Source organism: Camelus ferus, chromosome 1 (assembly GCF_009834535.1).
Source record: "Camelus ferus isolate YT-003-E chromosome 1, BCGSAC_Cfer_1.0, whole genome shotgun sequence".
NCBI classification, from domain to species: Eukaryota; Metazoa; Chordata; class Mammalia; order Artiodactyla; family Camelidae; genus Camelus; species Camelus ferus.
This window is the reverse complement of record NC_045696.1, coordinates 11,752,322-11,767,605: the sequence shown is the minus strand read 5'-3', so window position 1 is coordinate 11,767,605 and position 15,284 is coordinate 11,752,322. Positions and strand designations below refer to the sequence as shown.

The following is a 15,284-nucleotide window of genomic DNA, read 5'->3' as shown; positions in this document are numbered from 1 at the left end:
TAGAGGGTTGGAACTTTCAGGCCCACCCACCATCCTCCAGGGAGTGAGGGGGCCGGAGACTGAGCTCAGTTGCAGGGCCCATGACGTCATCAACCACGCCTACATAAGGAAACCCGGATCAAACTCTGGACATTGAGGCCGGGGAAAGCATCCGGGGTGGTGAACATATCCATCTAATGTTAGGGTGGTGCACCCCGACTCCATGTGGACAGACGTTCCTTGTGCTCAGGACCCTCCCGGACCTTGCCCTGGGTGCCTCTTCTTTTGGCTGTTTATCTGTATCTTTTATACTAAAGTGGTCATTGTAAATACAGCACTTTCCTGAGTCCCATGAATCATTCTCATTAATTATCAAACTTGTAGGGGTTGTGGGAAGCATCAAATTTGTAGCTGGCTGAACATACATGCAGGTGGCTTAGAGACAACTAAAACTTGGCATTGGTGCCTGATGAAGTGGGGACAGTCTGGTAAAGGACTTGGCTCTTAACTTGTGGTGTCTGTGCTCACCCTAGGTAGTTAGTGCCAGAACTGAATTGTAGTTTAGGACATCAGTGAGTATCAGAGAGTCGGTGTTGGAACACATCGGCCGAGGCTCCAGACATCACAGAACAGAGACAAGCAGTCCCCGGGGTGCTTTTTCCAAATCCTGACCCAGAGAATCTGCGAGCATAATAAAGTAGCTGTGGCTTTATGTCACTTACCTTGGGTTGGTTTATTTCACAGTCATAGATAAAGGACCTGTGTTGTCCACCTTGAGAGTCGAGAGGACCTCAACATATGGAAATCACCTAATTTGAAGCCTGACATACAACAAATGTCAGAGGTGGTAACTCTTATCATCATTATTTAAAAAGTGAGAGGACTGTAGCCAACCAGCTGCATTTTGCCCCATCAATCTTTACCCCTCTCTGCCTTGCCCCCCACACTACCAGGATATCTCAGCATCTCCCCGTGAAGCAGAGATCTTCCTCCACAAGCTCCAACCACTTTCCTCCATCTGGAGTTGATGAAATCAGCACCCTTTTGCAAGGTAAGCCCTTTTGCCTGCCTCTTTTAACTTTTGCCTTTGGGAAGCCAAGCTCCACCTTGATTTAGGGTTGACCCTAAAATTCCTCTGCAAGCTCTCTGTCTACCCAGGCCCACCAGAGTCCTGCAAAGTGAGGGGGAAGGGGCGGGGTAGATGAGGAACCCTCTGGGCCTTTGTTGGGTCTGTAAATGGCTTACTCGTTAACTCCCTCTCCCCCTAGTTGGCTGCAGCCAGTGGAATCCTGCCACCAAAACACAGCATTCCTCTGTGTTCCAACTTGCCAGGGATGCAGAACAAAGGTTCTCCGCCCTCTCTTTGGGGCTGTTAGGTAAACCAGGCCCCACCTACTCCCTCCTGTGGGTCTCCTGCCAAGCGGCTCTCCCTCCCTCTGCTGCTTTTTCTCTTTAAACTGAATTGTGAAACGGATGCAGTAACAAAGACGTGGAGTCCCAGATCAAACAAACCAAAGCAAAGTTCATAACCATGGAAATGAATTATTGCATCAGATGATCATTGCCTGCAGGTGAACAAAAGCCAGCTTCCTCTGACGTTGCTGCTGACGGCCTTGGTCATGGGAAAGTCATCCAGTGACCATTCTGGCTAGACAGGGATGTTAGGGCTGGACTCGGCAAAGGAAAAGCCAGGCACTGCCCCACGTGCCGTGGTCCACACTGGGAGGCTGAGAGGCGAACGCATTTCTAGACCTGGGTCTCATGTTGCCACACAGCTCAAGTCAGTACACTTTCATGTGTGCCCCTCAGAGGGTAGCACCTATTCGGTACTTGCCACGAGCCAGGCCCAGTGCTGAACGTTCTATCTGCACTAAGGGATTTTTCCCTCGAAACAGCAACATAGGGTGAATACCCTGAGGGTTCCCATTCTACAGATGAGCAAATAGAGGCTTAGGGGATTAATCCAGGGCCACAGAGCCAAAACAAGACCAAGCTGGGATCTGAAGCCAGTCTGCCCAACATGAAAGTCTAACCTCCCAGCTGCTGGCCTGCAGCACAGCCTCTCCTATAAACGGCAGGCACTGGCCCTGCTGCTGGGGGCACACAGGAAATAAAGCCCCTAAACTCCCTGGGCTTTTACTGAGACCCTATTCTATAGGATGCGCCATGTCAGGCGCTATGGGGAACAAGCAATAACTAAGATACAAGAAGAAGAAATCCCAGCTCTGCCATCACAGGGCGCTCAGGCAGGTGCCAACTAAAGCCACTCAGGACGTCCCCGGAGCAGGAAAGAACACGCCAGGGGGCCGCCGAGGGCTGAGCCGTGCCCCACAAGAGGCTGTACCAAATCCTGACACGCAAGGACGGAAGATGATGTGGAGAGACAGATGGAGAAGACGGCCACCTACAAGCCAAGGAAGGGGCACAGGACATCTCCCTCATAGCCCTCGAGGGGAACCAACCCTGCCAGCGTCTCGACCTTGGATTTCTAGCCTCCAGAGCTGTGAGACAATCAATTTCTGCCGTTGAAGCCACACAATAGATGGTGCTCTGTTAGGGAGACGCTAGCAAATCAGCGTAGATTTTGGCACGGATGCTGAATGTGAACTTTTTGGAAATACAGTCATTGCATATGTAATTACTATGTAACCTAAGATGAGGTCACACTACAGTAGGGCTGATCTTTAAAACAATATGACTAATGTCTTTGTGAGAAGACGGAAGAGAGAAAGAGACAGAAACACACAGAAGGAAGACAGCATGTGACGGTGGAGAGAGATTGGAATTATGCAGCTAAACGCCAAGAAATGCTAAGGCTTTCTGGAAACCACCATAAGTGACGAGAGAGACATGGGACAGATTCTCCCTTGAGCCCCAAGAAGGAACCAACTCTGCCAAGCGACACCTTGATTCTGGACTTCTGGCCTCCAGAACTGGGAAAGAACCAGTGCTGGTTGTTTTAATCCTCCCAGTTTGTGGTACTTTGCTATGGCAGCCCACGTCACCGTGGCTCCTGGTTTTGTGAGAAGAAAGTAAACTTTCCTTAACCTTGTGATCCGCATCCTTCCTGTGTCCCTTTGAGCTCCTCCTAACCTCTCACCCAAGCTTTGGTTCTTCCAGCTCTGCTTTGAAAAGCTCCTCACCCTTGTCTGCTGAGGGCGTCTAGGGCTGCCTCTCCTCCAGGTCATCCCCACGTACCTCTGCCTCCCCAAGCCCCTGAAATACACATTCAGCCCCTGCTCTCTTGTTGGTTCTCCCTGTATCCCTGTGGATTAATTGTACGCAGCAAAAGGATTGACTCTGCCCAAGGGAGGGATGTAGAGCGAGTGGAACCCAGAGACGTGGGGCAAGACCAGACATTAAACAGGGAGAAAGTCTTATATGACCTGCTAAGGAGTTTCCATCTCATAACAGAGGGGATGGGAAGCCACTGAAGGCTTTGAAGCAGGAGCGGTCTTTTGTTTCCACACGTTTATTGAGTGCCTGCTGTATGCGAGGTACTGTGTTAGATGCAGGAGAAATGTATCAGGTAGGAATACTTTCATTCAAGTGGCAGGTCACCTGACTGACAGTGACTTAAACCACAAGTATGTAATAGGGAAGAACAAATCTGACTCCATGTTAGACCTGTTCCTTTAACTCTAACCCTGTGCTCTGTTTCCTGTGCTTAGCCATGCTGGTTCTGCACCTTTTGCAAAAGAATGTTGCCTATAGCCTGACATACATAGGACAGCCCATTCTCAAGGCTCAGATCTTAAAGGATATAATACTTTCCCATTCACACAGAGATAAAAAGTTGCAGAATAGAAAATAACATTTGTCTTGTCGGAGGTTTACAGGGACACCGTGACCTGATCTATGTGGAAATCTGCAAGAACAAAGGATTCCAACCCCAAGAAGTTTGCAACAACCACACCCCCTCCCCTTTTTAGTATAAACGGAGTCTGAATTCTGACTTGGGGAAGACGGGTCTCCAGGACGTTAGTCTGTCATCTTCTCGGTCTGCCAGCTTTCCAAATAAAGTCGTTATTCTTTGACCCAGCATCTCGTCTTCCAATTTACTGGCCTGTCATGGGGCGAGCAGAACGAGTTTGGACTCGGTAACAGGTAGGTATTGTTCATTTCACAAGGAGTCTGGAGGGAGATGGGACACTGGTGTCTTCAAGGATCCAGGTTTTTTCAACTCTTCTCATGTTTGTTGTTTCATGGTCTTGAATGGTGACACCACTGACCAAGATGAGTGTTACAGGCTGAATTGTGTCGCCTCAACACTCATATGTTGAAGTCCTAAACTCTAGGGCCTCAGAATGTGACTGTTTTGGGAGATAGGGTCTTTAAAGAGGCCATTAAAGTAAAATGAGTCATATGAGTGGCCCTAATCCAATCTGACTAGTGTCCTTATAAGAAGAGGAGGTTGGGCTGCAGGTGCACACAGAGACACACCGGGGACGCAGGCACACAGGAAAAAGACCAAGTGAGGACGCAGTGAGAAGGCTGCCGTATACAGGCAAGCCAAGGAGAGGCGTCTCAGAAGAAACCAAACCTGCCGACACCTTGATCTTGGACTTCCAGCCTCCAGAACAGTGAGAAAATAAATACCTGTGTTGAAGTCATCCAGCCTGTGGCATTTTGTTATGTCAACCCCCCAGCAGATGAACATAAGGTGGAGTGCGGGGGAAGAAGAGGCGGGGGTGGGTGAGAGGGAGTGGGAGCCAGGCCTCTGCACGTTGACGCGAGCTGTTTGTTCACTCATCAGCAGGGGTAGAGGGGGGTGCTCTTCCGTCCCCGACCCGACCCGCCAGGCTCAGCCAGGTCCCCCCTAGCCCCCACCAATCACACTGTACTCTCTAAGAGACCTCAGTCTCCCTGGGACTCCCATTTTCGGGCAGAAGGATTCCCCCACCCCCACTAGATCGTGAGCTGCTTGTTCGCCGCTGAACGTTTCACACGGTTGTTTGAAGGGAGCTTTGCTGCTCTTCCACCTACTACAGGATGAATTATCTTCCTGTGTCATCGTCCTTTTTCATTCTCCAGGGCACCCGCCCCTAGTCCCTCATACTGAATAGGGCCTCATTTATAGCTGTGAACCTTAACAGAATTAAAGGAAGTGACCATGGGTGGGGGAAGACGTTGTAGGGTCTCCAACTGCTTTGCAATTAAGTAGAAGCTTGGTCTGGGAGGGAATCGGGCAGCTGGGGTGGCCCACGTCCTCACCCCGCGGTGCAGCACATCTACCAGGAGAATGGGTGGGTGGGGGTGTGTGTGCGTGTGTACGTTTGTGCACGCCCTTGTGAGTCTAACAAGGCTGTGAGCGAAGAGGCGGGTGGACAGATGGCTGGCCTGGGGTGGGAAGCTAATTTCTCCCTCCCTCCTTCAGGGCGCTTATAGGTTTCCAGGTACGAGACTGGCTAAAATAGGCTGACAAACCCTAGGATTTTTTAAAAAAAGACACTGAATTTAATAAGCAGTGGGTCTTAAGGAGCCTAAAGAAGAAAACCTGGAATTTCAATGCTTGGCAGCATGAAAAGAAGGGAAGTAGAGCTCAGCCCACACCAGGTATGGTACCTGGATTTCAGAGCCTGTTAAAGAAAAAATTATTCTGATACTTGTTAAAACTGCAAGGAAGGCTTTATTCAAGACTATCGCCATAGGAACCATATTCAATATCTTGTAGTAACCTATGGTGAAAAAGAATATGAAAATGAATATATGCATATTCCTATACGACTGAAGTACTGTGCTTTACATCAGAAATTGACATGACATTGTAAACTGACTATACTTCAATTAAAAAAAAGAAAAGACTATTGCCATGGGGAGAGAGAGGGCTCAACTCTAAGTACAACAAAAACCAGCGGGGATTGACAGCCACGGAGCAGGGTGACCAGGCCCATGCGTGGAAAATTACTAAGAGGAAACAGCGTTAAGGGGATTCTTGCTAAACTGACCCGATGGAATCCTAGCTACAGGCAAACCAAGGACTTGTACATCAAGGTTTGGGGATGAGGGTTTGGGATTCTCCTTAACGTGACTTAGTAGGATTCTTGCTGAAACTGAGAGGCTGGGGTGCCCGAGGCTGACGCCTAGTTGAGAAGGGAGCTCAGAGGAACCCGACGGAAGTTTGGTCAAGGAGAACATTTTATCAACACAGTTCCACCGATTAGCACTTTAAAACACAGGGCAGGAACTGGAGGGCTAAATATGGGCTGAATGCAAATATAAACAGTGTTGTGTAATATCTGTAACCCTGTATAATATTTTACACATTATTTATAAGGTTTTTATATGTTCTAATATTTGTAACTACTATTTTTCTTTTCTCTAAGTAGATTTTATAGATGAATAAGAAACCCAAGATCCAGCTCAGCAGAAACCGTATTTAAATTTTCAGTCTCTCATTTCCTGAGAAGTAAACATGTTGATGAATACTGATGAAATCTCATGACAGCGCATCACTGACTTAGATGATTTGGGCCTAAAATTTTCTGAAAGGTTTTACAATTATGATTGTGAAATCAGTCTCGTTAATCTTTGATAAATTGTGGAGAAAGAAAGATATAAACAAAAAACCCCTAATTACCTCCCGCCTCCAAAACCAAAATAAGAGAAACACCTAAAGGTTAGAGTTGGGCAAAGTTTGTCCCAATTTTCTTTTTTTTCAAGGATTACTTTATTTTATTTTTATTTGTTAAAGGGATTTTCTGACCTTTTATTTTATTGTATTTATTTTTTAATGGAGGTACTGGGGATTGAACCCAGGACCTCGTGCGTGCTAAGCATGTGCTCTACCACTGAGCCACTACCATCCCCACCCCCCCAATTTTCCATACACTCTGGTTCCATTCATAGAATGCTCAATAGCTCAACTATGTGACTTAGAAATACAACAGAAAATTACTAGAACTATGAAGAAAGCAGGGGGGTGAATTCCACTAAAGCCAGGACAGCGGTTCCCCACAGGGGATGGAGGGGATTCCTCTTAGGAGAGACACACGGTGGGTTTCTGGGATTCTCCCAACACTCAGCTTACTGATGGCGGGTAATTTCAGGAATGTTTGAAATCTAAATCGTCAAGAAGCCCAAATCAGGATGATGACATTTATCAAGAGATAAATGAGAAGCCCTCTATTTAGAATTATTTTTTTAAATGCACAAGGTCAGCTGGACATCTGGAAGGAACTCTGCTGTAGGGTCAGGGGATCGGGGCTTTGCCGCTGCTACTACTGTGTCTTCAGTAAATCACCACTTCTTCGGATCACAGTATCTTCATCTGCATGGTAAGGGGTTTAGCTGGGTAATACTGGATTAATCTAATGATTGGGCTTGGTAATCTTTTGCCATATAGTGATTTTTGGTAATAACATTTCATCTGTACACAAATCTTTAAAGCCTAAAGTCGAAATGGCACCAGGTGAGCTGGTGAGGACTGGTACCACTGGCCTTGCCCACAGTGTATACCACACACGCACACAAGTATACATTTATATAGTAAACATAAATATTATATGTGTATGTAATGGTTATAAATGAAAATATCATATATAATATTTATGAATCATTTGCTTTTCATCCCATTTTACTGTAGTCACCCAGAATAGACCACATTATCCAATAAAAGTTTGTAAATAATAAACTTCCAAATATATTTGATATCTTGTAGTAGCTTATGGTGAAAAAGAATATGAAAATGAATATATGTATATTCATGTATAACAGAAACATTGTGCTGTACACCAGAAATTGACACAAAATTGTAAACTGAATATACCTCAATAAAAAAAAAAACTTCTAATGAGAAAAATCGATGTTGGAACATTTTATCAACATCTCCCAAAACACATTGGTTAGTTATTAAAGAGTAAAATAATAAAACAGGATCCCGGTGCCCCAGGTCTGAACCACTGTTATCAAAATATAACAGGCCTCCTTGTCTTACTGAAAGGATTAAATGAAGTGATCCAAGCCAAGTGCCAGTGAGTTCTTACAGTAGTATATTTTTTCTTCATCTACTCGTAGCCAAAACTACAAGCTAAAATCCTCTTTGCTATCAAAGAAGAAAATTTAAGGAAACAAATCAGAGCTGGATACTGAGGCTGCCCATCTTTGAGGGGAAAACACTCATATGAAGACGCCAGAGTGAGAGAGAAGGAAAGAGCCGCACACGTTGTTTCCATTTCACCTTAATCTTTAGTTGAGGAGGAAATGGAATTTCCCCCAAATCAATGAGTCAGCAATGACTAGGTCACTGAGACAACTGTGAGGTGGTGGTGCCACCTGCTGGTCACAAAGCAGCAATTCTGTGACAAGTGATGCTGGATTTCTGGGGCAGGGCTGTGGTAAGGAAAAAATTAATGATTAATGTTTTTCTTTGCATTTCCCTACAACCAGTCTTCTCCAGCACTTGTGTGCCCAGTGGAGTATTAACAGTGTTCGCACAAGGCAATTTCTGATGCCCACCAATGTTATATTTTGCACTTGCCCTTATGAAAATGTGGGGAAACACAAGAACCTTGTTTTCACAGGACAGTGTGGTTGAAAGAAAATGGAGTTAATCACTAAAGTTTTAATTCCAGTTCATCAGCTGGCTGGGTGGTGTTGGGTGAATGACTTAAGTGCTCTTAGCTTCCTTTCCTCTGATATAAAAATGGAGCTATTAATAGGGTCTTTGACACACATTACTATATATAAAATAGATAAACAACAAGGACCTACTGTATAGCACAGGGAACTATATTCAGTTTCTTGTAATGGGCTGTAATGGAGAAGAATCTGAAAAATATATACACATGTATATGTATAATTGATTCACTTTGCTGTACACCTGAAACTAACATTGTAAATCGAATACAGTTCAGTAGAAATTAAAAAAAACAATAAAAAGGCTCTTTGAATAGGGTCTGGCTTCACCTGGGGGTGATGGCATGTCTTGATAACTTTCAAAGGGAAAAACAGTTTCCAGAGCCTCAACTTCCATTTACTCTCCTTCTCAGGTTGATCTGTCGACAGCTAGTGTGGATAAAGTGTCAGGTTGGTTTTCAGCCTCCCTCCCCCTTTGTAATTGCTCTTCTCCCACTTTACAGAGGAAGGCATCCCTGTTACCTACCCTCGCTCTCACTAAAGTGCCCTGACCTGGGAGCAGGGGACCCTCCAGGCACCAAAGGGGAAACAGCAGTATCTGTGCGGCCCGATAGAAATGACTGATGACGGAGTCCTGATAAGTGAGGGCATTTCCCATTCATTGTCTTAAACAGAATTAGAGGAGGACCTAACTGAATTGCCCATTAATAGAGCATTAAAATTAATTTTGATGAAAGACCACTTAATGATTCCTGGCATATTATGCTGAAGGAATTTAAAGAATTGAATGGCATGGCTGTCACAAAACTCCTTCTAGACCATCTTCTGATTTATATGAAGCCAGTTTCTCAGAGCATCCATCTTTTTAAAAAAAATTATTAACTAATTTTAGATTCACAGGAAGTTACAACGATAATACAGAGAGGTCTGATGTATCCTTTGCCAGCTTCCCCCGATGGTTAACCTTCTGCTGCTGCAGTGCAACACCAAAGCCAGGAAACTGACACCGGTGCAATGTATGTGGGTAGTTCTGTGCCGTTTATCACGTGTGCAGATTCACATCACCACCACCACAGTCACGGCACAGAACCACGCCATCGCCATGAAGATCTTCCTTGTGCTGCTCCTTCATTGCCACGTACACCTCCCCGCCCACCACCATTGCTAACCCCCACCAACCACTCATTTGTTCTCCATCTCTGCACAATGTCACTTCCAGAGAGACGGAATTATACAGTATCTGACTTTTTGAGATTGATTTATTTCAGTCATCATAATGCCCTTGAAATTCATCCAAGTTGTGGCATGAGTCAATTTTTTTTTACTGCTGAGTAGTTTTCCACAGTAGTTTTATACATGAAAAGTGGGGATAGAATTGGTGCCAAAGTCTGATTCATTCTAGCAGTAAGTAATTTTAATTACCAACTAGATAAACTCATTGTCACCAAAAAATTATCCATCTTTTTAAGATATGTATTTCTAATACAATTACTTTTTGCTTCCTAATTGTCAATATTTTTGTTGTTTTAATAGATTGTACACTACTAATTATTGTCACTATAAATTGATCCAAATTAAGGAAAGAGTAAATCTTATGACCTTGTGATTATAGGAGGTGGAAAATATTTAAATTTATACAATTTCACTGCAGAGAAATAATGGGTGATCAACAAAAGATCTTCCAGCATGTATTCTATTAGGATAGAATTCTGTGGGGGATGTAGAACAGAAATACAAGTTGAAGGAGGAAAGGAATGATGCAAAATTTCTAACTCTTAAAAGAGTTCGTTCACTATTCTGTAAATGGTTCAAATAATGATGATTATTAAATCAATGTGATATTAAGGTTCCACTAGACACATTTAAACGTGATCTGAGAGATTTTGTTTGTTTGTGTGGGTAAAAACACTTAACATGAGATCTACTGTTTTAACAAATTTTTATGTGTACAATACAGAACAGCTAACTGTAAGCACAGTGTCATGCAGCAGGCAGACCTCTAGAACTTACCCATCTTGCATAAGTGGAAATTCGTACCTGAAAAAGTGGTATGAATTTTATTTGAAAATGTCAACATCTACAGTATGGGAGAAATTACATCTTTTGCAATAACTTAAACTTAACATGAAAAATGATTTTTTAAATATTAAAACTTTAAAAAGCATATGGGGGAACACAATTTTTTTTCAAAATTCCTTTAGGATATATGTGACATTCGTTGTCACCACTATCAAATGGTTTTGGCAAAGTGATTTTGGATATCTATGAGGTAATGAAATGAATGTAACATAAATCAGGTGGCCCTGTTACCTAACAGTTTTCCCATAAATGTTCACTGGTATCCTGTTAAGAAATCAGTCTGTACTAGTTGGGATAATTTCAGTGGGAGTAACCAAAATCTGACTCACTGGATTAAGCAGAAAAGAGAATTTATTGGCCTAAAAACTAAAAGGCTGGTGTGGCTTGATCCATATGCTTGGTTGGTAAATTCAGGAATCCATTTCTCTTCAGCTGCTCCAGCTCTACTTTCTTCCCTGATGGTTTCACGCAGGGGCAGGGTAGCCTTGGTCTCCCATCCTCCCAATTAGGCAACTGCGGTGGGATGAAAGCTTCCCTTCCCCAAAAGGTCCAATGAAATTATAGGAATTGAGTTTTACTGGCCTGGCTTTGGATCATGTACCCATCCCTGAGCCAATGACCATGGCCCTAGAAATGGAGTGCCCTGATTGGCTCACTCTGGGTCATGTGCCCACCCCTGAAGCTGGGGAATGGGCCAGCCCCACTCAGACCCCAGGCACTGAGAGTGAAGGAGTGGAGGAAGATCAAGAATTCTACCAGAAGAGAGAATGGACAGTGGAGGAGCCAGAGAGACAGACAGAACTTCTGTACCATCTATCAGTAGAAACTCACTGCATTTTAGGGGTCACAGACATATAAAAGTCATGGATCTGGTTCGTTATTAAAGTATGTTTTGAATGAATTAATATAAAGTGCTGAGAATAGTGCCTAGGACAAAGCAAGTACTGGTTAACGAGTGTCCTGGGTCAGGCTGCCCAGGAGCAGAGCCTGAGATTCTTGCTCTAGGATTTATTGAGGGGAGGCTCTCAGGGGGAGGGGAGGGAGGACACGGCAGGCTGATCCCGCAGGAAGCTCTGGTATGAGTGGCACCTCAGAGCTGGTTCCACTTGGAGCGGGGGGCTGGCCTTTGGTCCACCTGTGTCAGGGGGCCACCAGCTGTGGGCTGGGGGAGCCCGACGTCCCGTGCCCTGTGCTCCTGTGCCTAGGGGGCAATTCTCTGAAGAAGGGGTAGCTGCGAACCGTGGCCGACGCTCGTGGCACAACCGACCTAGCAGGGAATCTGGGCAAGCCATCAACAGCGTCTGCTGCAGCCCCTGCCTTTATTTGTGCTGAGGGCGCAGAAGCAAAGGTAAATGAGGACGAGGTTTTGTGTTCCATGTAGGAAGTCCATTTTCACTTAAGCAAAATGGAAGGAGAAAAAGTGTCCCTCTGGAGTGCTCCTGACCGTCAATGGAGAGGGATCTCAGAGGAGGAGAGCCCAGCAGGTCAGCTAGAGGGCTCGGAGAAGGGTCTAGAAAAAATGGAACTTGAGCTGTCACTCCAAGGGCTGAGAAAGCTCTGGATGATTGGGAGAAGAGAGGAAGCAAGATGACTGATGGAATCAGTGCTTTCCAGCAGCTTATACTCAATTGGTGGACCTCTGACAGGAGATGGATGGGGGCCAGGCAGGTCCATGCATACCCAAGATTTCAGTGAGTAGAAAGGAGGGTCTCCGGGTAGGCAGAGAGGATCACGTGACACAGTCACCCTCAACTTCCTGACAGTGATCCTTGGAGTGACACATTTGTCATCACTGAGTCACAGATGAGAATACTGAGGCACAGAGAGGTTAAGCTTTTGCCCAAAGTTGTACAGCTGGTAAGTAGTGGCACTCAGGCCATCTGGTTCTAAGTTGGCACTTGGATCCTCCATGCTGAACTCCCCACCTTGATGACGGCGGGGGCATTGGAAGAGCAGCATAGCCCAGGCTGGGTGGCCACTGAGTCTGGGGAAGACAGCATCAGAGTGAGCAGGAAGGCAGCCCCACCTGGGCAGGGGACAGGCATTGCCCAAACCTCAGCCTAAGTCTTCTGCAGCCCTGCTCCAGCCTGAGGGATGAACCGCCAGCTGGGGAACTGGGTTGGCAGGGTGGGAACCTGAGCAGAGGAGAGGGAGGAGGGAGAGCTAGGAAGACAGGGCTTGGGAAGAAGGAAAAGCCTGGGGCCAGGAATGCAAGAGGGAAAGGGCTTCAGGGGAGTGGTGATCAAATGATTTCCCAGTGTACTCAGCCTGGGCCCCTGACCAGTCTGAACCAGACTGGACCAGTTCAGTGCCCCTGACGCTGCTGGGGACCAGAGAGGGAAGCCAGGTTCAACGGTTAGGCCCAGAGGACCCAGGTAGAGGCCCCACGTGGAAGGGAGGGCGATGGAGCAGAGACAGGACTTGGCTGCACATCTACTTTGGAAGCAGCTGGGAGGTTTTCCATTTTGTTTTCATTCTTTTTTATTGTGGTAAAATATCCACTTTATAAAATTTACCATTTTAGCTATTTTTTAATGTACGGCTTAATGACTTTAGGTACATTCATCTGGTTGTACAACCATCACCACCATCCATCTCTAGAACTTTTCATCATCCCAGATGGAAACTCTATACCCATTAAGCAGTAACTCCCAGTCTCCTGTCCCCTCAGCTCTAGGTAATCTCTGTTTTACTTTCTGTGTCTATGAACTTGCCCGTTCTAGGCACCACATATAAGTGGAATCACACAGTATTGGTCCTTTTGTGACCGGCTCATTTCGCTCAGCATAATGCCTTCAAGGTTCGTCCATGTGGTAGCATGTAGTGTAAACACCTGACATTAAGCTTTTGATCGTTGAGGCATCCGTTTTAAAAGACATTGTTTTGAAAAAGCACATTGCCCACTGCAACACAGCTACTGGGAAAACCACCAGATGAGGAAGTAGGTCTGCCCTACCGATGCAGGTCCCCTTTTAGAAAGCCCTGGACAACCTAGGAAACCGACCACTTCAGTGACCTGCCTCCATGTTCCTGGGCCCTGATTCCCCCTCTGATGCTTCAGAGTAGCCAGCAGACAGTGATGACCCTAGCCAACAGCCAAAACCCTAGACACCTCACCCTCAGACCCCAATAAAGGCAGAGCCCCAGATCTGCACTCACGTTCTCTCAACCCATGTGCTCACTGTGTGAGCCTCAGTGCGCCGTGAACCTCCAGGACCTGGGAGTGATGAACCTTGCTCTTGGCCCTGGTGGGAAGCTCCTGCTTGTGTTCCTAGCCCAGAGCATGACCATCAATAGGCTGGGACTGACACAGCACAGCAGGTATCAAAATTGTATTTTTTTTTAAGCTGAATAATATTCCGTTGCATGGATCTATATCACCTTTTGTTTATCCATTCATCTGCAGATGGACATTTGGGTTGTTTCCAGCTTCAGGTATCGCTATGAACACAGGGGTACATTGATCTGTTTGAGACTCTGCTTTCAGTTCCTTCGGGAACACCCAGGAGTGGAACTGCTGGATCATACAGTAATTCTGTGTTAAACTGTTTCCCACAGTGGCTGCACCATTTTACCCTCCTACTGGCAACGCACAAGTCTTCCAGGTTCTCCACCTCCTCAACAGCACTCGCGCTTTTCTGTGGGGAGAGTTTTGAGCTGCACATGCCAGCCTGCACTTCAAGGGGGCGGAACTGTTGCAAGAAAATAGGGCTTGAGAAGATGGTCGTGTCCCAAGTCTCAGGCGAGTCCCTGGGACGCACCCCACCAAGTGAGGGTCCTTGGCTTCTCCAGGAAGGAATTCAAGAGCAAACCACAGTAAAGTGAAAGCAGGTTTATTCAGGGAGTTAAACACTCCATAGACAGAGTGTGGGCATCTCAGAAGGCAAGAGGCCCCAGGGTAAAGGGCTGTTAGTTTCTATGTGCTGGGTAATTTCATAGGCTAACAAGTGGAAGGATTATTCCAACTATCTGGGGGAATGGGGCAGGGATTTCCTGGAACTGGGCCACCAGCTACTTTGAGGCCTTTTATGGGCAGCCTCAGAACTGTCATGGCACCTGTGGGGGTGCCGTTTAGCAGCCAATGTATTACAGTGAGCACACGAGCTCAAGGTCTACTGGAGCTCAAATCTCCTGCCATCTTGGGCCTAGTTGGTTCTAACCAGTTTATGTCCTATCCTCAATGGCTGTGTCATTCTTTTCATGGTTGTGTCCCCCTTACCTCCTGTCTCAGAATCAGAACTGACAGTGGTGAATTCCTTACCTAGTTACTCTCTCTCTTTCCTCACCTTGCTTCCTCCCTTCCCTTCTCCTGAGAGCCCCCCTCATAGAACCTGCAGGAGTGATTTTGGTGTGTAGGTAGAATGAAGAAGCACCACCACAGCCCCTTTTAGTGGCCCCAAGGCACAACCCCACCCCCCACAAACCTGTCTCCTCAAGGACACTGCCACTGGGAGGTTAACGCCTCCTTAGGTATCAGCATTTCTAGGTTCACAAGTGCAGGTGACAACTCACTTTAACCAGATTTGTTGGGGGTAGGCAATGCTTCCTAAGACACTAGTTGAAAGGGCTTTGAGCATCTGTGAAGCACCTGAAACACATTACAACGCTGTGTGAGTTATTCTCCATTTGCCCCTCCAAACCCATCCCAT

The 15,284-nt window shown here is 46.0% G+C and overlaps 1 long non-coding RNA gene across 1 annotated transcript; it reads left to right on the top strand.

Annotated features, from left to right (window-relative positions):
• The first annotated feature begins 208 nt into the window (after nucleotides 1-208).
• On the top strand, nucleotides 209-13,609 carry LOC116662650. The gene is made up of 3 exons (XR_004318628.1): nucleotides 209-295; nucleotides 10,758-10,764; nucleotides 13,600-13,609. It is a non-coding gene; the product is annotated as an uncharacterized LOC116662650 (long non-coding RNA).
• Nucleotides 13,610-15,284: the final 1,675 nt, after the last annotated feature.